Source organism: Ornithodoros turicata, chromosome 1, assembly GCF_037126465.1.
Source record: "Ornithodoros turicata isolate Travis chromosome 1, ASM3712646v1, whole genome shotgun sequence".
NCBI classification, from domain to species: Eukaryota; Metazoa; Arthropoda; class Arachnida; order Ixodida; family Argasidae; genus Ornithodoros; species Ornithodoros turicata.
In genome coordinates, this window is record NC_088201.1 from 214,635,901 (window position 1) to 214,662,474 (window position 26,574).

The 26,574-nt window shown below is 47.0% G+C and overlaps 1 protein-coding gene and 1 long non-coding RNA gene across 6 annotated transcripts in view; both read left to right on the forward strand.

Annotated features, from left to right (window-relative positions):
- Positions 1-26,574, forward strand: part of LOC135379041 (uncharacterized) — a 297,822-nt gene that overhangs the window by 21,747 nt on the left and 249,501 nt on the right. The window lies entirely within an intron of this gene.
- Positions 22,500-23,630, forward strand: LOC135376358 (uncharacterized). Its single transcript, XR_010417662.1, has 3 exons — positions 22,500-23,150; positions 23,206-23,349; positions 23,412-23,630. It is a non-coding gene; the product is annotated as an uncharacterized LOC135376358 (long non-coding RNA).

A 26,574-nucleotide genomic window follows, 5' to 3' on the forward strand; every position in this document is an offset into this window, starting at 1 on the left:
CTTTACACTTCTGCTGCTTTCCAAGCAGTCCCGAGGACTTCTTTATAGGTTGTTGCTGTGTTCCTCAGCTTGCTACCTCTGCAGACCTACGCAGCTGATACACGGTGCACTCCTGTAAGAAAGAAAATATAGGACATGTAGTACAACATGAGAGAACTGATGTTCTGAGGCTGGAACAACATACAAGGGACAAATACATACAAAGCCTCAATTTGCCTAAGAAATTAACGATGAAAGATGAAAGTCACTGAAAAGGTTAGCCAGCTGTAGGAGTCGAACCCACATCTTCTGGATTGCCGGTCCAGGGCTCTACCAATTGAATTAAGCTAACACGCCTTCTCAGCGACTTCCAGGGTGCGTCATCTGAAGGGACAAACCAGCCACTCTCTCTCACTCATCCTCCTTTCACTCTTACATTTTTGCTCACTCATACACACTTTCATACGACGGGATCGACGCAGGCGGCAACTGTTGAACATGAGAGAACTGATGTTCTGAGGCTGGAACAACATAGAAGGGACAAATACATACAAATCCTCAATTTGCCTAAGAAATTAACGATGAAAGATGAAAGTCACTGAAAAGGTTAGCCAGCTGTAGGAGTCGAACCCACATCTTCTGGATTGCCGGTCCAGGGCTCTATCAATTGAGCTAAGCTAGCACGCCTTCTCACCGACTTCCAGGGTGCGTCATCTGAAGTAACAAACCAGCCACTCTCTCTCACTCATCCTCCTTTCACTCTTACATTTTTGTTCACTCATACACACATTCATACGACGGGGTCGACGCAGGCGGCAACTGTTGAACATGAGAGAAGTGATGTTCTGAGGCTGGAACAACATAGAAGGGACAAATACATACAAAGCCTCAATTTGCCTAAGAAATTAACCATGAAAGATGAAAGTCACTGAAAAGGTTAGGCAGCTGTAGGAGTCGAACCCACATCTTCTGGATTGCCGGTCCAGGGCTCTACCAATTGAGCTAAGCTAACACGCCTTCTCGGCGACTTCCAGGGTGCGTCATCTGAAGTAACAAACCAGCCACTCTCTCTCACTCATCCTCCTTTCACTCTTACATTTTTGTTCACTCATACACACATTCATACGACGGGATCGACGCAGGCGGCAACTGTTGAACATGAGAGAACTGATGTTCTGAGGCTGGAACAACATAGAAGGGACAAATACATACAAAGCCTCAATTTGCCTAAGATATTAACGATGAAAGATGAAAGTCACTGAAAAGGTTAGCCAGCTGTAGGAGTCGAACCCACATCTTCTGGATTGCCGGTCCAGGGCTCTACCAATTGAATTAAGCTAACACGCCTTCTCAGCGACTTCCAGGGTGCGTCATCTGAAGGGACAAACCAGGCACTCTCTCTCACTCATCCTCCTTTCACTCTTACATTTTTGCTCACTCATACACACTTTCATACGACGGGATCGACGCAGGCGGCAACTGTTGAACATGAGAGAACTGATGTTCTGAGGCTGGAACAACATAGAAGGGACAAATACATACAAAGCCTCAATTTGCCTAAGAAATTAACCATGAAAGATGAAAGTCACTGAAAAGGTTAGGCAGCTGTAGGAGTCGAACCCACATCTTCTGGATTGCCGGTCCAGGGCTCTACCAATTGAGCTAAGCTAACACGCCTTCTCGGCGACTTCCAGGGTGCGTCATCTGAAGTAACAAACCAGCCACTCTCTCTCACTCATCCTCCTTTCACTCTTACATTTTTGTTCACTCATACACACATTCATACGACGGGATCGACGCAGGCGGCAACTGTTGAACATGAGAGAACTGATGTTCTGAGGCTGGAACAACATAGAAGGGACAAATACATACAAATCCTCAATTTGCCTAAGAAATTAACGATGAAAGATGAAAGTCACTGAAAAGGTTAGCCAGCTGTAGGAGTCGAACCCACATCTTCTGGATTGCCGGTCCAGGGCTCTATCAATTGAGCTAAGCTAGCACGCCTTCTCACCGACTTCCAGGGTGCGTCATCTGAAGTAACAAACCAGCCACTCTCTCTCACTCATCCTCCTTTCACTCTTACATTTTTGTTCACTCATACACACATTCATACGACGGGGTCGACGCAGGCGGCAACTGTTGAACATGAGAGAACTGATGTTCTGAGGCTGGAACAACATAGAAGGGACAAATACATACAAAGCCTCAATTTGCCTAAGAAATTAACCATGAAAGATGAAAGTCACTGAAAAGGTTAGGCAGCTGTAGGAGTCGAACCCACATCTTCTGGATTGCCGGTCCAGGGCTCTACCAATTGAGCTAAGCTAACACGCCTTCTCGGCGACTTCCAGGGTGCGTCATCTGAAGTAACAAACCAGCCACTCTCTCTCACTCATCCTCCTTTCACTCTTACATTTTTGTTCACTCATACACACATTCATACGACGGGATCGACGCAGGCGGCAACTGTTGAACATGAGAGAACTGATGTTCTGAGGCTGGAACAACATAGAAGGGACAAATACGTACAAAGCCTCAATTTGCCTAAGAAATTAACGATGAAAGATGAAAGTCACTGAAAAGGTTAGCCAGCTGTAGGAGTCGAACCCACAGCTTGTGGATTGCCGGTCCAGGGCTCTACCAATTGAGCTAAGCTAACACGCCTACTCAGCGAATTCCAGGGTGCGTCATCTGAAGGGACAAACCAGCCACTCTCTCTCACTCATCCTCCTTTCACTCTTACATTTTTGCTCACTCATACACACATTCATACGACGGGATCGACGCAGGCGGCAACTGTTGAACATGAGAGAACTGATGTTCTGAGGCTGGAGGAACATAGAAGGGAGAAATACATATAAAGGCTCGATTTGCCTAAGAAATTAACGATGAAAGATGAAAGTCACTGAAAAGGTTAGCCCTGGACCGGCAATCCAGAAGATGTGGGTTCGACTCCTACAGCTGGCTAACCTTTTCAGTGACTTTCATCTTTCATCGTTAATTTCTTAGGCAAATTGAGGCTTTGTATGTATTTGTCCCTTCTATGATGTTCCAGCCTGAGAACATCAGTTCTCTCATGTTCAACAGTTGCCGCCTGCGTCGATCCCGTCGTATGAGTGTGTGTATGAGTGAGCAAAAATGTAAGAGTGAAAGGAGGATGAGTGAGAGAGTGTGGCTGGTTTGTCCCTTCAGATGACGCACCCTTGGAAGTCGCTGAGAAGGCGTGTTAGCTTAGCTCAATTGGTAGAGCCCTGGACCGGCAATCCAGAAGATGTGGGTTCGACTCCTACAGCTGGCTAACCTTTTCAGTGACTTTCATCTTTCATGTAGTACAACACCTGTTAACATTGAAATGCAGCTCCACATGCACACTCCACTGCACACATTGCACATTCAGTATGGCGGCGCTAGTAAAGATGACCTTTATACTGCTGGCTGAGCACTTCCCAATAAAGGCGAGGGAAGATCTTAACGTCTTATACTGGTCATAAAGACCTTAAATCACTCATGTATAGATAGCACGTATATTGATTTACATCTTGATAGATATTGATGATTTTGTATGGAATGACAGTGTGAAGTGAAGACGCAATGACGTTACAGGGTGTTTGTCATTACAGGTGTGGCCTAAAATTGTTGCAAAAAACAACATGCTTGGTTGCAAAATAACCGTGCCGGTGTCATATAATCATAAATATGACTTTGACATTATTTTTGAGAAAATTCGTACTAAGATATTCAACAGATAGTTCCAATCACAAGATATTTGTAAAATGGAAGAGTCAGCAAAGTCGTTGGTGAAGCAAGTATATGTTTTTACTTTTGATGGCTAGTGCCACCTATTATCACCGTGCACCAGAGAATTTCACGCCTGTGCTTTTTTCATAGGATACGCACCACAAACATTCACGGCACACTAATGTCCTTCATCCTACCACATGCACCTCCCGCACCTCTACTACTAAACACAATGAAAAAAAAAGGAAGAGGTAGAAGTAACAGAATTCCCACGTTAAACCTAACACTGATCTCTTTGTTCCTCCCACATATCATGATTGGAACGATTTCCCCATTTGCCTCACATCAACTTTACACACTAATCGTTTTTAAAACAGCATTCTGCAATACAACACACAGGGATGACATTTTGTAAGTAAAGCGCACTTTCGTTTCTACTCAGTTGATAGGCTATAGTCATAGCAGAGAAACAATTCTGTAATGCTTCTTGCATTCTGTGTGAATAAATACTAGGAGAGCAGAGGACAGTATCCCGCTAGGAAGAAACAGAAGCTCTCCAATTACTAGGATAGTGAGCTACATACACTAGCCAGCGATCAGTAGCCTTACTCAACAACGACTTTGTTTCCGACAAAAAATAAAGCGAGGGACACCGAACATGAACTGCCATGCTATGCACTTAATACCGCAAATTCTAAGTGCGTAAAAAGGCGCGTTTTAAAACGCAAAGGAGTGCTAATGTTCAAGTGTAGACAAGCAGCATGCCAACCCAACAAGATACTCTAAATTCATGTGAGGTTAGAAGGGACACTAGCTCCTTTCTGAGCATACACGACACTTAAATTATGAACACTAAAAGCGCATGTTACAGTTACCAAACAAGGGCGGTATTTATTTACCTTTATTTATTTAAGAGGAACGGAAAACGGAAAACCCTACTAGATAGTGCGCTGTGAAAATTCAAATACAGCTTACAGTAATGTAAGAACAAAAATCAAGGATCATGAACCAAGTGCCTAATGCACCAAGCTAGATAATCCACGTTGAAAAACAAGACAGGTCGAAAAAATATCAATCCTACTGTCACGGGAGGATTCATTATATTTACGTTAAATACAATGCAAAGGGCCAGAATTCAAATGCACAGAAAGGTAAAAAGTGTGACAGGAACACGTGTATTTACTTGGCGCATCAAAACAAACATTGAATGGGAGAATCAATAACGTTATGAATTAATTTACATAAAAAAGAAAAAGTCTCGAAGTGTCCTTCTTGAAGACAAAGCAGACATGTTAATCATATGAAGTACAGTCACATAATTATAAAAAAAACAAGCACGTTCAAACTATTTATCATACAAGATAGCAATAAACTTCTTGTGCACTCTCTCAGTAGAAGAAGCCTGAGCCAAGAATTCCACATATAACTGAAGACGATTCCAACCAACTGCACATCAAAGATGTACACAACCTAATGAAACAAATAGGTTCCCGGAAATCACAATCCTTAATATGAAACCAAGGACACGCAGGGAAGCATTAGAAATAGAGCACACATGCTGACAAAACCGTACAGCTTTTTCTAAGAGTACGCCAAGGTCATGTATCACATCCACACTAGGTATAGTGACATGAGTGAGTTGGTAGTATTAACACTGCGGATCATGTTTCGAGAAAAAGAAATCACCTATGTCTTCTATTGGTTTAAACAAGGACCGTTCGCTAAACGCCATTGTGAATACGGCAAGCCCTTTCACCATAGCCACCACCATTATTGTGAAATTGACAGAACATCAAGTTGTAATCGTGCGCAATCACCAAGGCAACTAACGTGCCGAGAAATTTTAATATCACCAGCATAAATTAAGATATTGGAGCACTTCGTTGAACACAATAGCTTTTACTAAAATAGAAAACAATAAGGTCCTAGATTGCTTCCCTAGGGTACACCACTAAAGGACGAAGAACAATCAGAGAAACAACCGGAGACACGAGCATGATTCAACCGATCACAGAGGTAACTTTCGAACCATTCGCAATATGCAGAAGATAAGCCGTAGTCCGAGAGCTTATATAACAACAATAGATGGCGCACCTTGTCGAACGCTTTTGACATATCATAATAAACTGTATCCACTTGGCCACAATTAAATACAAAAGGAGCTACACCCTGTATGAATGTACACAGATTGGTCTCTGCCGACCTCCCGCTTATAAATCCCTGTTGAAACTCACTAATTTTCGTCTTAAATGATGACAGTAAAGTTTCTGGCGTAATTGATATTTAAGTTCCCTGGAAAACCATTGAGGGTATTTAGAAGGACGAGATATACGATTGGGAACGAAAGCCTCCGTACCGCTTACGACAATGTCAGTGAGTTTGTTTACCGTCGATTCAACAAATGTTTCACTGAACACAGAGGCTCATGAATGTAATTTATAGATGTTTAAATAATTCCACATGGAAAAGAAAACCAGGACTGACTAGTGAATGGAACGCACGAAGGCGGGAATAAAAAAGAAAGAACAAAAGGCACGTGAAATTTCTCAATACGCGACAGTGGCTGTACCGCCTCACCACACCCAAAATTGGTGAGATAACAAGATCATGGTCGAGGACAGTTACAGCACTATTACAAATACGGCTGAACTGTTTGAGACCATTAAGATGGGCAAAATTGATCAAAGTTTAGCCTTCGAGGATGTGTTAGCGCAGGAACTGGACAAATCGACAGTATCCCAGTCAATTCTTGATATATTAAAATTCCCGTATACGTTTTTTTTTTAAATGCCGTGCTAGCGGCGCGAAGCAACTGTGGTCATGAGCGGCGTACAGACGTGGACAGATGGAGAGAGAACAGCAGCAAGGAGTGGGGGACAGGGTGGTTAGTATGCGTCCTGGGCCGACTTCGAGGGGAACTGTGCCAATATTGATCTAGAAAGTCTTCGGGAAACCCAGGGAAAACCTTAGACAGCACAGCGGGTGTCAGGATTCGAACCCGCGTCACCTCCCAGTCTCGGCGCGGAAAGCGATCATTCTGACCACTATGCCACGGGAGCTGGTCCCCGTATACGTGCACACGAAATTTCGAGAAGTCTAGCATACCCTGAAGGTTACAAATGTATATGCCTGAAAGCACCAATGGAAAGTAGTAATTACATACAAGGATGTTCGGGCCATGACGGGAGTGAACTTGAACCCCGACACACTCATCGTACGTCTCTAAATCATGTCTACGGCGTGTTCTTATGGATGCATGAACGGCGATCAGTACATATCCGCCATATCGTTGGCCAGCAAAAGAATAATCAAGATAAAGGCGGAACAATGTGTGGGCTGGAGTAAAGTAATCTAAGGTAGAAATAGACTCATCGAACCAAGTTTCTGTAATACACATTATTGTGTAGTTAAAGCACTAGCCACAGGAGTATCGGCTGGCCTACCCCTTTTTCTCTTTTTCCAACCTTCCGTTGGAAACAAAGCATTATAGTTTTGTCCACAAAGGTTGAATGACGGCTGAACCGCCGAAGGCAACTAGACGCATCTAGCCTAATTTTAGACCTTCCAGAGAAAACATGCACTGCTCTAGAACGGCTCTCTGGACGGAGGGAGCCTTGCTGCAGGATCCAGCTTTGCGACTACTCTCCAAGATTCACTATCTTTCGGTCCAGCTAGAGACACTGATCTTATCAAGCAAATCTGATTGCTCGATTCCTTTGCAGCCCTGTTTGCCGATTCATCTTTATTAGTAGTACCGCAAACATCCGTACCCATTCTGCCCAAATGTGTTACATTGCGGTACACTTGTGAATCCTCCAACTGAACGCTGAGGACGCTACCCTCATTGCCCTCAAGCGTAGAGTAGTCGACAGAGCTTTTCCCACCGGCTCTTTTTCAGCAGAGCTGGAGCACTCTTTTAACTCTTTTTCAGCAGCCTTCTGAAGAGGAGCTTGAGTTAACAGAGTCTGTCAATTTTGGTCCAAAATAGCGGCAGTAGGACACAGGGCGATGTTTTCCTTTTAGCTCTGAACATCCTTCATTTACCACGACTAACGTCACTTCGTTTCTCAGATGGCTTTACCTCACCTCGAAGCTTCAGGAGTTAGAATATTGTCCTGCTCGCACTGAGCATCACGCTCTTCAAAGCTGTTAGGTCTACATTCTTCACCTTCTGCTTGTCTACGCTGTTCGTGTGCCTCTACTGCGCCTTTCTGTGGGTTTATGGTGGTAGAGCCCACGGTTATCTGCGTAGCTACATCGCATTTCAGCTTAGACGCAAGTTCCGGAACTCTCGCTTGAGTCAAAGCGAACACTACATCCTGTCCATGACACGACCTTTTTGCCTGCGCAGTTCATCGGATCGGTTAGAAAAGATGCATAGATAGGACTTTGACAGATTATGCGAAACTGCAGCTTTCGTGTGCGGTTCGTCAAATGGTCCTTTGACACGAACTCTAGCCAACGGAAGACATACATTTTTTTTTCGCCCTACCACTTGCTTTATCCACAGGTGCTCCCCTGTGACGTAGTCATTTTTCAGATACAACTGTAGCGGCCGGTGGACAACGACAAAGATGGCCACGCGCCTGGAGCACCTGCCTCAGTTCCACCGGCGCGGCCATGGAGATAGGCCTCCGTCATCGCCTCTCCGTGGCATACCATCATCGCCGGTCGGGACTCATGTAGAGGGACACCACCTCTTCTACATTTGGTGACCCGAACTATGAACATCAAGTTCGATGTAATTCGGCCCTTTTACCATCCCAAATTTGGCAACCTTCTCGCATATCCAGCACCGATGGCACGCTGCCGCGCAGCCTGGAAGCCCCTCTACTGCTGCCTATCCGACCGGTACGGTAGTTCCGTGGCACGGCGGTACCCGCAACCTCAACTGTCCAGACCCGCTGCCACGACTCTCATCCGTGCCTTGCATTCAGCATCATCTGCTCATTCCCGAATGACTTCCAGTGCTGGACAAGCGGACTGCTGCATAGCGACCTCTCTCCTACAAAGTACTACCAACCGGTACACACGCGCATCACAGCTTCATTACCCTTCGCTTCAGCCCGATGGTCACCGCACCCTGGCGCTCCTTCACTGCAGGCCGCGGCAGTCCCGGCAGCCGAGGCCACGGCACGCTTCAGTCGGCGTCTCGGCGTCTCTCAACGGCTCCCACAGCCTCACCCTCTCCTCCTCTGGGACTCTCAGAGCTTCGGCTCCCGTGCCGGTAGCGGCACCCCAGGACCTCCACTTCCCCAGCGCACTCTTTTCCTCGCTCTTCTCGGGCTACCGGATCTGATTACTCATCAGCTGTGATGCTTCGCCGCCGTCTGCCGTGCCGTCATCCTGTTCAACCGTGCGTGCTAACCACGGTCGCCCTCGCTGCCCTCCTCCAGTGAAGTCGCGGACATCATCTGCTTTATCGCCGCTCGGCGTCTGAGGGGGGGAGTGACGTAGCGGCCGGTGGACAACGACGAAGATGGCCACGCGCCTGGAGCACCTGCATCAGTTACACCGGTGCGGTCATGGAGATAGGCCACCGTCATGGCCTCTCCGTGGCATACCATCACCGCCGGTCGGGACTGATGTAGAGTGACACCACCTCCTCTACACAACCAGGATGCACTACCGCAAAAAATATGGGTTCGGGTTGCTTGCATTTCGTCCCGGTTCGGCCACTCCAAAAATCGAACAGTTCTAAAACCGGTTCACAGCCCCGACATTTTCTTTTTATATGTAAAAAAAAATGCGTGGCTAAGAGGCTACTGCTAGTCAGCATTGACGTTTTCGGTAGTCAGATACTCCCTTTAGCGAGGGAAAGGAGCAATGGGTGAACACCTCCAAATAGCGTCCACGCCGATGAATGGGTGTAGTCCTGTTTCGTTCCCAAAATCTCTTTCTTCGTACGCGCAGTGCCAGAGAGATGCACCTAAAGGAAACTTAATAAGATGGGCAGCATTTTACATAGAGGACGGTAATTTTCGGCACACTACATTCGCAGCGTGGATCTATCTGAAACCGCAGTGAAGCATGTCGAAAATAAAACTGCATGCCTGGCTCTGTCCGAGCTCACAGTAGGGTATCAGTTAATCCACAACACCAAGACAATGTGTCCCGACAGAACTACACTACCAGTATGCAGAACTACATTCACTTTTCAAACCACGCCCAATCAAACCACACCCATTATGCGTACACTCCTCCTCCACTTCTCATGTTTCTGATTTGTTTGATTTTTACTGCTCACGTGTACAGGGGAATCTTTGGCGCGACTCCTTAATCACATATTCGTCCTTTAGATCTGCACAACTGGCCTGCCCTATTCCTGCTTCCTTTGTCCGCGTGGCGCCTCCTCCCTGAAGAGCAGACAATGCAGCGCGTGCATGGGACGCTACACTCTAAATCCCGTGACGGTCACGTGACGGTTAAAAACGTTCCCTCAGTCAGTACAACCGGTACACAGCCGTAACCGTCTAGAAACAGCCGTAACAGTTATCAAATAGTAGGCACAGCGCTCCCCATCGACAAATTTCAGCTGGCACAAAGCCGCCTCGTCGGCATGTAACGGCTGTGCCCGCTGAATAATATGTGTGCCTGATCAGCCGTGTGCTTGTGTGCTTATTGAATAATGCGTTTGCCGGCTGAATATGTGTGCCTTCTGTGAGGGTGCTACGTTGCTCAGTGCTCCGCCGGTGAGGAGTGACATGGCATCGCGTATTCTTCCAGCTGTTTCGGCCTTCTTGGGCCTCATCAGCAGTACGCAGGCAGGCAACGTTTAACAGGATGGCGTCAGAAGGTCACGTAACACGTGATTCCTTACGTCAGGGTGAGCTAAATTACCACTGAAAGCCCAGTGCAATGCCAGTGAAGTATACTGGGGAAAAATAGCAGGAGTTCTTTATCTGCACGTATAGCATATGTTTGTAAGTCAAACGTCGCCATGCCAGTACTGGACAACTTTTTCGACCTCCTTGGGCATCATCAGCAGTACGCAGGCAGGCAACGTTTAACAGGATGGCGTCAGAAGGTCGCGTAACACGTGATTCCTTCCGTCAGGGTGAGCTAAAAAAAGCCAGTGAGGTATGCTACGGAAAAAAATAGCCGGAGCTCTTTGGCTGAACGTATAGCATATGTGGTGATTCAGTGGTGATTTCAGCAGTGATTCTGTGATGACCCTGACGGAAGGAATCACGTCTTACGTGGCCTTCTGACGCCATCCTGTCAAACGTTCCTGCCTGCGTACTGCTGATTGTGGCCCAAGAAGTCCGAAAGAGCTGTCCAGAACTGGCTTGGCGGCGTTTGACTTACAAACATATGCTATACGTGCAGCCAAAGAGCTCCGGCTATTTGTATCCCTGGTATACTTCACTGGCTTTGCACTGGGCTTTCGGTGGTGATTTAGCTCACCCTGAGAGAAGGAATCACGTGTTACTTGACCTTCTCATGCCATCCTGTCAAACGCTGCCTGCCTGCGTACTGCTGATGAGGCCCAGGAAGGCCGAACCAGCTGTCCAGTACTGGCATGGAGACGTTTGACTTACAAACATATGCTATACGTGCAGCCAAAGAGCTCCGGCTATCTGTTTCCCTAGTATACTTCTCTGACTTTGCACTGGGCTTTCAGTTGTGGGTTAGCTCACCCTGACGGAAGGAATCACGTGTTACGTGACCTTCAGACGCCATCCTGTCAAACATTGCCTGCCTGCGTACTGCTGATGAGGCCCAGGAAGGCCGAAACAGCTGTCCAGTACTGGCATGGCGACATTTGACTTACATATAATTAAACTTATACATATACTTAAATATATACAGTCGACCCGCGTTTATCCGGACGGCCTTGTTTCCTGTGAAAATGTCCGGATAGCGGGGGAACCGGATAAGTGAAACATGAAAATCCAGAGTGATTCTTAAAGGACAATTTTATTGATCATTACACAGAAAATTATCTATTGTCATCTGTTTCGTTCTAATACACGCATCCAGTTCTTGCAAACCTTTGCTAATGCCATTAACTTGTGAAATATTGTTTTTTTGCTCGGAAAATACTAGCGCTGTTCTCAGTGCCCCCGCACATTTTCTACTGTCACAGCTGGTGCATCCCCGCTTTGTATTTGGTGCCCCCGCCAACTGGATCATCAGATTCTTCTTGAACACTATCGGAAGCGACGACATTGACGATGTCGTCATTTGTGATTGCAGTGCAGGGGCCCTCGTTGCGGACCTTCTCAGTCTGAAATGACCAGACTGCTCAGTGCATTACTTTTGGGTAACATGCAAAGTCGGAAAGGGAGAAAATTCTTCCTAGCAACACCCACTTTGTTTCAGTAAAAAGGAGGGCACGACCAGGGTTCTCGACCTCGCTTGACTAGGTGTGGGCCAAGTCAAGTGTACTTCCTGGACAATGACCGGATAACTAAAGCTTCATTGGGTTGGGTATTAGTCACTTCTGTTCCGTGGAATTCTCGTCCGAGTCCGGAAGCTGACGTCCGGATAAACAAGGGCGAAATACGTGGAGAAAAATCCGTCCCCATGCTTTTTTGTCCGGATAGCGCAGGATCTGGATAAACGAAGTCCGGATAAACGCGGGTCGACTGTATATATATATAGGAGTGCTCAGTCACCCTCCCAGGTGTATGTTGCTCTCTGAGCGACCCCTGGTTTTCCAATTCCGAACGATGCGCACTACCCCGAGCTGACGAGCCGCAAACGAAACGAAACACGTGTCCTCTGGTGCTGTCGCATCGTTCCATGAGTATCTGTTTCTCTGCGTGCAGCCATAGAAGCCATGTTAATCTGTAATTTTGAATTTCAAACACGTCCAGTGTTATTTGTTTGTTTCTTTAATGGCTCGTTTTCCTCATCATATATAGGTTGAGGTAAAAGGATTATCAAACGGCCACAAATGTTTTTTCACAGAAGCTGCAAAAAAAGACGCGGAAACAGAATTTAGGGAAGTTACAAGCACTAGTTTATTACATAGGGAGTCGTTAAAATGGCCAAGGGGTCGACGTTTCGACAGTGACACTGTCTTCGTCAGGACAAAAGATGCGTAGGTGGTTACAAAGTACTTAAATAGGTTTGGTACATGACGTCTTAATCGGTACGGGCACGCCACAGGCGTTTGTCAGCGAGTCAGATTCGGGAATATTCCAGAAGGTCAAGTCCGGGTGGTGATGTCATTCGCCGTAGGTCACTGTCCGCTTTGGTGAAAATTCCTCTGCAGGGTGAGCGCTGCTTCGAACTTTGCCAAAAAGAAAGAAATCAGAAAAAAAAAACGGAAGAAAGTGTAGCTCATCTAGGCGGCCAGATTTCTTACCGTTGAAAGTGCTCCCAGATGTTCGTTAATGGTTGATTGGAATTTGTAAATGAGATAAGATTCGCGTTGTTCCCTGCACCGATCTGAGCTAAAATTAGACTGGAGAATGAAAAGTGACACATTATTTACTGAATGACTTGGTTGTTTGAAATGGCGAGAGACCGGGACGTTTGGCTTTTTCTTAACGTCAGATCGGTGGTTGTTGAACCTGATCCGAAATGTTGTTTTAGTCTGACCTACGTATTGTCCTTGGCACATGCCGCACTGAATGACATAAATGACGTTACATGAATTACAGTCGAAGTCACCATTAACTTTAACGAAAACATTGAAATTAGTGCTTTTAAGTACTTGGGTGCTTTGCATTAATTTGCATATTTTGCACCTGCGACCATCGCACGGGAGGCAGCCGTTTCAAGGATGTGCAGCTTGGCTAACCTTAGAGCTAACTAGATTATCGTGCAGGTTGCGAGCGCGTCTGTAGGTTACCCGCGGCGGCTGAGGGAAAATCTGTCCCATGCGCTACTCCCCACTATCTACTCCCCAAAGACCCCGCAGCGGGCAGGTTTTATATGCTCCCTAAAATCCATAAACCTGGAAATCCAGTGCGCCCAATAGTTTCATGTAACCGTACATCTACCGAGAACATTTCAAGCTTTGTTGACCACCTTTTTAAAGACTTACCTCCTAAACTACCATGCTACATTAAGGATACCAATCACTTTCTTCAAGTTTTAAGTGAATGTCAGCCTCCTTCTTCCAGTTTGCTAGTCACGCAAGACGTTTCCTCTCTATATACTAACATCCCCCACGAAGATGGCATTGCTGCAGCTGAAAGGGCCTTTTCAAAATATTCTGATACCTCCTACGATCGGTGCGTCCTATGCACATTTCTCAATCTTATTTTGAAAAATAACAACTTCGAATTTGACGGTAAGCACTACTTGCAAGTTCATGGCACGGCTATGGGTACAAAAATGGCACCTAACTATGCAAATATTTTTATGGGAGCTCTAGAGGAGGAATTTCTCTCTAAGCGCGTAAAGAAGCCCATGCTTTACAAACGGTTCCTTGACGAGATCTTCATGGTGTGGCCACACTCAGAAGATGACCTAATCACATTTATCAGCGACTTTAACCAAGCACATTCGGCCATCAAGTTCACCCATTCTTATTCCTTTTCAACAGTTAACTACCTCGATGTCCAAGTCAAGTTAACCAACGGGGTCTTGTCTACAAACCCGTTCCGTAAACCTACGGACTCTCAACAGTATCTAGCATTTAATAGTTGTCACCCGCGTCATACTAAATTTGCCATCCCTTGCAGCCAAGCACTTCGATACAGGCGCATCTGTTCCAGTGACGATGACTTGGACATAAATCTAGCTGAACTTAGGGAAACATTCATCGGTCGTCAATTTCCACCCAACTTAGTTGACGACGCACTAAACAAAACCCGAAAAGCAGATCGCAAAGCCATGTTCTAAAACCACAAACGCATGTTAGATAATGGTTCCGTAAACCTCATCTTAACATTTAGCAGTAATATTCCAAGCGTTAACGGTATACTAAACCGTCACCATAGTATCCTTCTCCAATCGGAGCGCATGGAAAAAATTTTCCCTCAGCCACCGCGGGTAACCTACAGAGCACCTGCACGATAATCTAGTTAGCTCTAAGCCTAGCCAAGCAGCGCATCCAGGAAACGGCTGCCACCCGTGCGATGGTCGCAGGTGCCAAATATGCAAATTAATGCAAAGCGCCCAAGTACTTACAAGCACTAATTCCAATTTTTCCGTCAAACTTAATGGTGACTTCGACTGTGATTCATCTAACGTCATTTATATCATTCAGTGCGGCATGTGCCAAGCACAATACGTAGGTCAGACTAAAACATCATTTCGGATCAGGTTCAACAACCACCGATCTGACGTTACAAACAAGCCAAACCTCCCGGTCTCACGCCATTTGAAACAACCAGGTCACTTTTCATTCTGCAGTCAAGTTTTAGCTCAGATCGGTGCAGGGAACAACACGAATCTTATCTCATTTACAAATCCCAATCAACCATTAACGAAGATCTGGGGACACTTTCAACGGTAAGAAATCTGACCGCCTAGATGAGCTACACTTTCCTCCGTTTCGTTCCTTTTTGTTTCCTTTTTTTTTATTCAGCAAAGTTCGAAGCAGCGCTCACCCTGCCCAGGAATTTTCCCCAAAGCGGACACTGACCTACGGCGAATGACATCACCACCCGGATTTGACCTTCTGGAATATTCCCGAATCTGACTCACAGACAAACGCCTGCGGCGTGCCCGTACTGATTATGATGTCATGTACCAAACCTATTTAAATAATCTGTGACCGCCTAGGGATTTTTTGTCCTGACGAAGACAGTACCACTGTCGAAACGTCGACCACTTGCCCATTTTAACGTCTCCCTATGTAATAAAATAGTGTTTGTAACTTCCCTAAAATCGGTTTCCGCCTCTTTTTTTGCAACTCCTATATTTATATATATGTATATATATATATATATATATATATATATATACAGGGTGTCCACGCTAAGTGTGAACAGATTTTTAAAAATATATCAATCACTTTTGCCGAGATGAAATCAATTGCAATATAGCATATGCTGAAGGGCACTCCCTTTGGAGGCATTCACAGACTCCTAAGGCAATGTCTTAATTGACTTTCTGTAATTAACTTTTTAATTATAAAACCTACGAAGTTGCTCCAATGAGAACATCTGATCTCTTCGGTCACCAGATACCAAAGCCATTTGAAAACAAAAATCCGTTCGATAGATCGTCCGCAAAAAATTCGTGAAGGAACGCCATTTTTTTTCTTTATTTTATTCATTGCGCATCTCTACAGACGCGTCTTTCCTTCGCCCGCAATACGAGAGGATGAAAGAGCACACTATCGCCTCTTGCGTCCTGGAAAAAGATTAAAAGAAAACAGAAAATGCAGCCCAAGATAAGGGCAGTCGCGATAGGGTCATCCGATAGATTTGTGTTTTTGTTTTGTTTCCGCAAGTTAAAGCTAATCTTCGACGCATGAGGCGGCACTGTGCTCTTTCACTCTCTCACACTGGGGGTAAAGGAAAGCCGCTTCTTCGAAGATGCGCAATAAACCAAATAAAGAAAAAAATGGCGTTCCTTCAGGAATTTTTTGCGGACGATCTATCGAACGGATTCTTTTTCTGAAAGCGGCTACGACATCAGGTGACCGAAATGAGCAGATGTTCTCATTGGGACAACTTTGTAGCTTTTATAATTAAAAAGGTAATTATAGAAAGTTAATTAAGACATTGCCTTTGGACTTTGCTAATGCCCTCCTAGGGAGTGCCTTTCAGTAGTAATGACTGGACTCTCATAGTGCACCACGCTCAACTGGCCTGAACATGATTTAATTAGCAATTAGAGCTAATTGGGCCCCCATTCTTCAGCACCCTGCAGGGAGCCACCACACTAATTGGGGAGCGTCTAACTCGTGTCCAGCTGAGCGTTGTGCACTACGAGAGTCCATCAAAAATAAAAAAATAGGTAGATAATAAAAGAAATAGATAGAAATAGAGTGGAGAGAAACAATTTATTTGAAAATCGACGATGCCGCGGCGAAGAAACCGCTCCGCAACACCCGAGTGACCAGCGCCCGCTATGTTGGTAGTTGGCACCCAGCAGTTGCAGAGATAGACGACAGGTGGCCACTTAGTTGCAAGGCATCACACCAGATGGTGCCACCATTGTAGCTGTATGCGAGAAAGACAGAACGAGACACTAGCGGAAGGTAAAAATGGCAACACTGCTGAATAAGTCTAGGCATGCGAGAGAAAAGGTCTAACCGCTACTCCTAAACAGCACGGAGAAAACAGTACACATCGGTAAAAGGCAATCGGTTAGGCCCAACCACAGCGTCACAACACTATGCAGCTAACACAAGGCGGTAACCGCTAAACGTGCGTCAACACAGAGAAAAGGCTTGGTCACTGCTGAACAAGTGTAAACATGTGAGAAATGGCTTAACACGAGCGCAGTCAAACATCAGAAAATCACTCGTTGGTCACCGCTAAACACGGGGGCATGGCAAACATGTGAGAAAAGCAGCGCGGTAACACAACGCGGCAAATCACTCACCTTTTCCCCCGCGGAGACTGCTCCATCCGAGAGTCAGGCACAAACTGAGCGGGCGCGGGGACTGCGGAGCAACCAAGCACACGCCTGCTCTCCACGACAGCCATCCAGCAATTGACTGGGGCGACGCGCCGCGGCAGCTACGCATGCGCGCGCGCGCGCACGCGCTTCTAGCGCCCTCTGCGCCGCCCGCCCGTGGGTGGTTTCAGTTTCGCATCTCCGCTGCTCCCGCAAAGCGCGCGCGCTCCTAGCGGCGACGGGTGGCTTCTCAGTTTCGGTTTCGCTCTCCTTTCTTTGCACGCGTTTATCTGTACCAAGGCAGCGCGGACCACGCTCGCGTCATCAATACGTGAAGATGTTCAGCTACCACTCGTTACAAATTGTTCCCGCACCCACGCTTCCTGGGAAGAAGTGGAGAAGGAATGTTTCAGAAGCGAAAGTCCCCGCAATGAGCTCGTCATCACTGCTTTTCGCTACGTGATAGATGTGGTAGGCTTTGGCAATATAGGAGGATGGTGCGTCGCTGCAGGAGATGGTGCATCGGATCTACACCCGTTACAAGAACGTCTGCATAACGGTTCCGGACGGACCCCTGGGACTGATGAGCGAATTTGTGAGTCTGGCCAACGCAGAATTCAACTACATCGCTGCAGACATCGTGGACCTTCTCGCTCGTGCCATCGCTCATATTAAGCACGCCCTGCGGAAGCAGCGACATTTGCAAGCAGTCTACATCGCGAACTTTGTCACCGACTTATTGAAATACCGCTTGGTTATCGACATGCAACGCATTAAACAGTTCGAATAACTTTGACGAGACTCTGTGTTTTCTTTCACTGAAACATTTTTATTGGATACATACGAAGGGGTTGGTCGATGGATGCCTGCACCCTCCCTGACTGGCCTCAACAGAAAGGATATGGGGAATCTTCATCACAGCGTCGTCATTGCACGGGTCACGGTACCAGTACGATGACGGAATGGTCATTCTTTTCGTACACCCATTCCGCTACCACACTGCCACGATGACCCATGCTTCTCCTGTCTGCGAGAGAGACAGAGAGAGAGAAGCATGCCTTGACTAGAAATTTTATTCTCAATTACATGCACGTGCAGCTCTTTGTTCCACGGTTACTCGATGCCTGATGACGACGCACTCGAACTCTCTTCCGGGTTTTCCGGTGCTGCACAAGGAGCGAGTACTATCATAATTGTATACGCGTCAAAACACAACAAAGCTCACCGTATTCGCAGCTTCCGTAAGGGAAGAAGTGTACGGCATCCACAAGATTGCGCTTGTCGTCGTAGGGGACCAAGCTCTTCTTGAGTCTCGAAATGGTGTACATTGTTTGCTTTATACTCTGAATGATGCACCGCTTCTGAGAGACTGCCTTTTCATTGAACAGAGAATCTCGGTACACTTCGTGCAATAAGTGTTTCCTCACCACGTCCTTCTTAACTGCTTTCGCTCTCGCAATCTGTTTGTGTGACCCAGCCAAGAGAATGCTGTACATTTTCGCTCGGATGGCTACGACTTCCCGAATAACACCATCTCCCGTCTCGTCTTTGAAGTACCCCATCTGGTTTGCGTGCTCGGCGTTGAAAAGCGGGTGGTCCGGTGGATAGGAAAACAGATCTAACTCATTCTCAATCTTCATCAGCTGTTCTTCCAGGCTTGCACATGTGAGAGAAAAAATTATGCTGTCTGTATCGCTATAGATCAATCACACTGGGCACGTCAAGGGAGAAAAGAGCGACTCGTAGATGAAGCTGTACATTCGGACTTTGGATATCTCTAAAATGGCAAAGCCCACGTAAGGGGGTGTGTGCATTTGATACGACGCTGTTTCATCTCGTACAAGATGCACTTGTCACTCAGAATGTGAAAATGCTGACTGTCGATGGAGCTAACTTTTCGTAGTGCACTTTCTTTGTCATAGGCTATAGCGTACCTCTTCATAACGTCTCACATTTTGTATCGACTTACCGAACGTGCTGTTCGACATGGTTTTGTACAGTAGTCTCTCGAATTTCGTGGTCGCGGCATTCCTCAATGCGACGTTTCTCTGCACGAAGGTTTGCAAAAAGTTGTCTTGGCGGAACGAGAGGATGCTGTGAACTCGTTTTATTTTCATGCCCAACCTCACGTACAGAGCGAGCAATGCATAATGAACGACGTAGCATTCTTTGTCGTAGCACGTCAGCAAGAGTTTCTTTGTGAGAGGGGTGTTTAGTGCCAACGCATGTTTTAAGTGCTGTTGGTTGGGGGACAGTTCGTTCTCGTCCACGCACCTGTGTTCGGGTGCTAGAGGAAGATCCCTGGTGAGCGCGTGCAGTTCTTAGGGATATGACAAGTCTACCACGTACACGTAACCCACTTCCGAATCGTGAGGAATGTTGAGAAAATCGATCTCGCTCCACCTCGAAGGATGCACCCACTTCAAACCTCCTCTTGGGAGATGGAAAGTCATCGCGTACGGGTACAAACTGTTCACGTCGAGGTACTGGATAAAAGTCTTTTCTTGCTGGGGATTGTAATCGTCACACCGCTCGTGATTAGCCCGACAGTATCTGTGGAAGCTGTTACAAATGCCTCCCCTGATTCCCTTCTCGATCGTTTCGTACATCTCGCGATCGCTCATGAGCTCGAGTTTGACATTGGTGAGCTTCAGAGCGCTACTCCACGCGTAACTGGCGAGGGACATGGCACGTAGGATATCCATCCCATCCGTCTCTAGCACAATCTTCCTGAAATACAGCACGACGTCGCAGAGCTCACAAGCGTAGAGCGTGACGTAGAGACGCGTGTAACCGCCGAGGTTCTCATATTTGAACAATTCGAAAATCTCGAGGGCGTACTGATAGTCCTCGTCCGTGATCTCTTGGTCGTTCAGGTCACTTTTGAAAGCTTCCTTTGGCGGTACTGCGGGCAAATTGTACGCTTCGAAACTGTCGACGAAGGTGTACGGGTAAATGCCATTCCTGAGGAGGTGCCGGAAATGGTCACCATACATTTGACGGGTACAATGAAACGCGTTCTCGCCACCGCTTGCGAGCAGGGTTTCCACCAGGTTCGACAAGGACAGGTTGAAAAACTGCGTGGTATCGCGGAAATGGAGATCACCAATGTTGAGCCCTCTTATCTTTTCCGAGCTCCAAGCTAAGATCCACGGTTTGCCCAGATTTAGAATGTGCATGTGGCGGAGAAGGGAGCTCAAATCGTATTGCAGGTTGTGCACGCACACGACGAGTTCTTTGGTTTTACGACACGTAAGGTTACACATATCACACAGCTTCGCAACAAAATTCAAAGAACCGGACTCTACGAAGCGAGCGTGGTCGTGATGCGATACCTTCCGCGTGTGATGGTTAAATTCGATTCCACAAAATTCGCAGTGTGTCGCGCTCTCGTGTCGCAAGTGGTATTCCATACTCATGACCAACGGCGCGGGACAACGGTTCAACCTTTCGATTTGATCGCTAAATCGCTTGAGCGAGAGCAAGCAATTCTCTGCCGCGTTGGGTCCGAAATAGCCATCAAGGCCTTGTATTTTTCCGTCCCAACTTCTCACCACAACGATGCAGTACGAGCTCATCCTGTGCACACTCACGGCGTCCTTAACGAGTGCATCCTTTTCCAAGACACTCTCCGTGTCCAACACAGCGAAATAGGGATAGGGATATATGTACTGTATCTTGTTGAAAAAGACGCTCTCCCCCATTTTTGGCATTTCGAGAATCACTTCGTTTACGTCTCGACACAGACGTTCGTGTTGCTGCAATGCCTCTCAGGTCCCGTAACCGCTCGTGCATTTCTCGCAATAAAAGTAGTCACTTCGTCCATGAAAGTGCTAAATTTTCTGATTCCATAGAAATGCTCTCTAACCTCGAGCAGATAGACTTTATCTATATAGAGCGTGCAGGGAAATGGGGAGCGTGCGCGTCCTGTTCTTATCGAACTCGTCTGCTCGTCGAACACGTAGATGTACACAGAGATTTTGTTTTTTCTCTCCCACAGGGAAATGTCTTCGTAAGTGACTGGGAAGCAGGGCGGCCAGTACGTTACGCGCGTCTCTGGATTCGAAGGGTTCATGTATTTGTGGTATCTGACATAATCGTTTGGGTTGTTTCTCAACGGATGCAAGAGTGCCAGCACACTATACTTGAAACACTCGTTTTCGTGATTCGGTGGAAGTTTGACGTTTGTGAGAGTCTTTGTTTTTCTTTTTAGCAGCTCGGGAAGCTCGATCGTGCACCCAATCCGCTTCGGTTTTAAGCGCGTTAGTTTTAAGTCGACACATTGGACGTCGTTCGAGGTGAAACCAGACCCGTCTCTCGCATAGTTTTCTATGCGTTGTGAGGACTCTGCGATGGCAGCATTTATCGCGCCTTCGATTTCTTGACGGTTATGGACCATTCTCGTGTGAAGGTTCCCGTGAAGGAGATGAGAAGTCAACCCGTCGGCTCCGTCCTTAACAATAAGCGCCTTCGAGCACAGACCAAATTCGAAAGGCATGGGATAAGCTTCGAGGACGCGCGTGATTATTGGAGCTATGCTCGGTAAATAAAGTTGCAAATCGTCGACGTTGTCGTCGTGCGCGGAACAGTGAAGCGTGTACCTAGTAGCCGTTCCGTCAAATGCCTCATCTGTGACAAAGAAAGGAAGAAATCGTCTCTCCGTGACGGAGGGATGATTCTCTGCGACGTGTTCCCGTAATTCAACGATTCTACGACCCTGGACAGGCTCAGCTTCGTGTTGAAATTCTGGGGTTGAATCTGGTGATTCATCTCTAACCCTACCAGACAGAGGCATGAAATCTGCATACGACTGATCCCCTTCCCACATGAGCAATTCGTCTGCATTGCCGTGCCCATCTAGGGGCTCGTCGTCGTCGTCCGTTTTAGGTATTAGGAAAGGCGGACTACTAACTCTGTTGTCGTCGTCATCATCTGAAAGGATGGCAGGACTGTTACCGAGATTCTCTATTCTAGCTTTGTGCTCTCTACGGCCACGAGCATGGCATCGATGGGGTCGTACTGACATACGAGACAGCGTGGCACTGCGGTCAAACAAAATCAGTATGAGATTCCCCCTCACGAAACAATGCTCACTTTTCCCTTCAGTTGAAGAATGCTCGAGATTGATGATGAGAGAGGATGGGATGCGTCCCTGTGTGTGTGTTCAGTGTCATGCGGAGACAGCGGCTATTGGTTCCAGAAAAACAATGCCATACGTAGAATACACTCTCACAGCAGAGACGGTCAACTTACATTTTGGTCCACGAAACGACTCACGTCGTGGATGGATGCCCCTCGTGGGCTTTCGATCAATCGTCGTAGAACAAGCGTACCTTTTATAGTGGCTACGCCGCTCTCTCCTCCTCCTCGCATTGCGACGGTGTCGTCTGCACTTTGACCACCCCGCCTTCTGTCTTTCGCACTTTTTTTCTTTGCGATGTCGCATATGACAATGATACCATCTACGTTGAATAAAACATTACACTAATGTCTAACACTCTGGGACGACTTGTATATGATGACGAGAAGACCCAGTGTGGGATTCGAACCCAGGAACCTTCTACACTGGACGCGACACACTAACCACCAGTCTAATTCGTACTGCGTGACGTTTTTCGTATTCCGGGGTTCGTGTCTACACACGTCACAACATGTTCAAACACGTCCGAACATGTTCAAACATGTTCAATGACGTCATAGAGAGTTAGAGGAAAAGCTTTACTATAAATATCAAAGCGAACGTTCGATCGTCATTCTCGTGTCATCATGATCAGGTTGGTAGATCCTCGTAAGTAATACCCATGACGTCATCATCGAAATGTTTGAAAAGTTTCGTTTCCAGTGTACAACACTTTTGCTGCGCGTGAAGTCGGTTTTTTCCCGCCTCACAGATTTCGGGAGATTGGCAGCGCCCGCTTCTTCTGCACACAATTGCGGTGGACTGTGGTCTAAAGGTACGCTTTCTCGTTATTTTTAATACGTTCTATAATCGTTCACATTTTTTTTCAGACCAAAGCATTGGACGGACCGATTGATTCGCCCGTTTCTCGGCTGTCAGACGGTACGGTTCGACGTACGTTGCGAAGGACTTCGACTATTGAAGGAAGATGGAAAGGATGGACCATCAGTGTCACTCTGTGACTGAAGAAGATTGTACGTGTGTTTCTCGTGTTTCTCACGAGAACACACGTGTTTCTCATGCTCCTTTCGTGCAGATTACGATTGGATACTGACGGGAGATCTACCCCTGGTCCTAACCTTCAAGCCTCCTCCGAAAACCTTCTTTTTGCGGATCGGCGATCAGCTGACCACTTGTCGTTGCGGTGGACTCTGGTCGAGAAACCCCAGCCATTGGTTAGACTCGAGCCTTCGTCCGTATTTGGGCTGTCTTCCCGGCTACGAAACCAAAGCTGGAGCCTAATTCATGTGTAACCTCTCACGAGAAATAAAAAAGGTTGTGTATATATACTCTCATTCCGTCTCAGTCATGACGCCCGAACAGAGTTTTGCAACCTTCGTGCAAACGCGAATGTATCAGGACTTGCTGCGATTACGCGATTATATTCATGGCGATATATGCGAGGGAGACTTTCGCTCGATTCTCAGGACGATACCCTTATGTCTGTTCACCGTCAGTGAGAAGATTGCAACGAAAATGAAGCGTTTCGTAGATTACAAGCTCGAGCTGTTGGAAAAGTATAGACGAGGAGAGACAGTCGACCCGTGTCTCATCAACGCGGGTTTCAACCGTCCTATCGTCCGTCGCTACTGGCTTCTCCACACATCGCTCGACGTCACGGTGACCGGCGACGACGAGCGTCGGGTCAGCACGTTGGAAGATGACGCAAACGTCTTGTGTATGTCGTGAAAAAAAAAAAAGACTACTTTACGAAACGAGTTCGCTCACGAGGAGACGTTTTATTGTTTCGTCATTCTGTTCGAGGTTACAGGAAAACATAGATACACAATTTTTCAAGCTGTAGCGTTTCGACATGCGCGTGGCTACGTAGATACAAAGAGCCCGCAGTAAGGCGAAAAAGGCAATTGAATACACTGGTCGTTATACTCGTCCACTGCAGGTAAAGTCCTTTGAAGGTTTGCTTCGAAGGGGGGCAGTCCGTATCTGTCGAAAAACACGGCAGACTCGTCGTAGGTTTTCAGGTAGAGACCCCGTGCTGCCCGCGCTTTCTTCTCTATTCCATATTGATGATTAAATAGCCGGGCTTGCGTAAGACGTAGGCCTCGTCCGAAGCGCAAATGCCTCTCAGCATGGAGGAAGCGAGTGGGTTCATTGACACGAGTTCCAAGATGTCGCTCTCGTACATCTTTTCTATGGGAAGGCGACTGTACGGTCCTTGTCGACACACATGAGCTTGGGACACTCGGAAATCAAGAGGACGGTGACCGCGTGTGGAAGGGGCTTTAGCGAAGCGTAATTGTTGGCGAACGTTTTCTTTTCGCCACTCGTTCAAATGCGAAGGAGAAGAACACTTGTCCTCATCCAAGTTGAAGTAGAGAAGGAACCCGTTCATTTTAAATCGCTCGTAGCTGTACTTGAAATGTTTTTCACCCAGTTCTTGCAAGAAGTTAAAGTAGGGAATTTTGACGAGGTCGTTCTTAAAGTCGTACTCGGCTCGCATTTGCTGGCCGTCCACGGAGAGCATCGAATGAGACAGGTCGTAATGGCGGAATTTGTAGGGGTTCAATTGGAAGTCGCCGAGAAAGTCGGACGTGGCGAGCAGGGCGACGCATAATTTGGAAGGTACCCTTTCGGGTTTTCAAAGTGAGCATCCAAGCTCCCGGCACTAAAGCTCCGCACTTTGATTTCCAATCCACTTAACACGGATGGACGGCGTGGTCTGAAGCCGCCGCTCGTATTCCAAAAACAGGGAAGGTGCCAGCGTCACATTTTTCAAGTGTAACGTCATTTCTTGAATGTGCACCTCGTAATTGTATGTTTTCTTGCTGTTGGGGAGCGATATGAATTTAAATTCGTCGTTGTTTAAGAGGAAAACGACGCGATTCTCGACGGCAGGTACCATCAGGTGCGGCTGTTGAAACAGGTCTGTATTGATCTGTCCGACCAGGTTAAAGTATTTCCCACCCTTCGTCGCTTCGTAACGTTGTTTCGGACCGCGAGATGAGACGTCAGGGGCGTGGAATGAAGCCGTATTGAATAGAAGGGGGTTCGAATATCATCACGTCACTCGTAAGACGATGTGGTGACCGTTGCGTCTGTATTTTTCCTTCCGTTGACGTCATGATGGACGGAGCGCGCAGCGGATGTGTGACCCTCACGGTGTACCTAAGATATCTGCAGGTGCGTCGTGTGTCGGCGCCTTTTGTTGTCTTTTGCGATGTTTCTTTCCATTGTTGTTGTTGTTTCCAGAGCCCTCCATGGAATCCAGCACGTCTCTCCCCGTTGCTATGGCCATCTTTTTTACTGCGCCATCCGCTTCCTTACCCCGGTAATCTTCCAGGTGCACGACGGGAAGGGAGGTGTCTCTCAGGCGGGAGACGGTGAAAGTCTGAGGCGACCAACTCCCTTCCGAGATCTTATGAAAACCTTTTCTGTGTAGTAGGACCCTCACTTTATCTCCCACATTGAGCTTCTTTTTCACGGAGGGTACGACGTGCTTCCCATTTATCTTATTGAACAGCTCCAATTCGTTTTCGTGTGTGACTTCGAACGGGCTGATGCCCAAAGTCCTGTGTTTGGTGTTGTTGTAGTCGTGCACGATCTTGGGAAACGCGGAAACGAAGTGGTATTTTCCGGTTACTCTAAAATAGGGTAATATTCTAAATGCGTATCACACATTCTTCCTGCGATACTTTGATTACTGGAGAGAAGGTGGAATACATGTGGACCTTCTTTCGTGACAGGTACTCCTAGACGATCTTGTTGTAGAACTCCTCTCCTCTGTCGCAAAAGATGCGTGTTGGTGCGTTACTTCCCGAAAAAAGTCTTATCATGGCCTTTTTTATTTCGGCGGGGCGCTTCGTCTTTAGCGGCAGGGTGCGGCAAAAGCGGGAGAGGAAATCGATCGCCACGAGAATGTAGCGGTAGCTGCCGTTGAATCTCTTGTATTCAAAAGCCGGCGAGGTCCATTTGCCACACGTCGTTGATCTTGAGTGCGATGATGCGTCTCCTATTAAATTTTCTTCTGACTGGATGGTGAAGCGTGTTGGCATCCAGCTTTCTGAGAATGGCGAGAGCCTTCTTTTTGCTCAAGTGATGCGCTTTTCTATAGCGGTCCACACCCCCTAAACCACCCGCTGGTTTCTCATATCCCTCCATAAGTCTTCCACGCAATAGAGGCCTGCTGCTGCTGCTGTTGAGGCTAGCGAGATTTGGGCAGAGAAATCAAGCGCAATAGT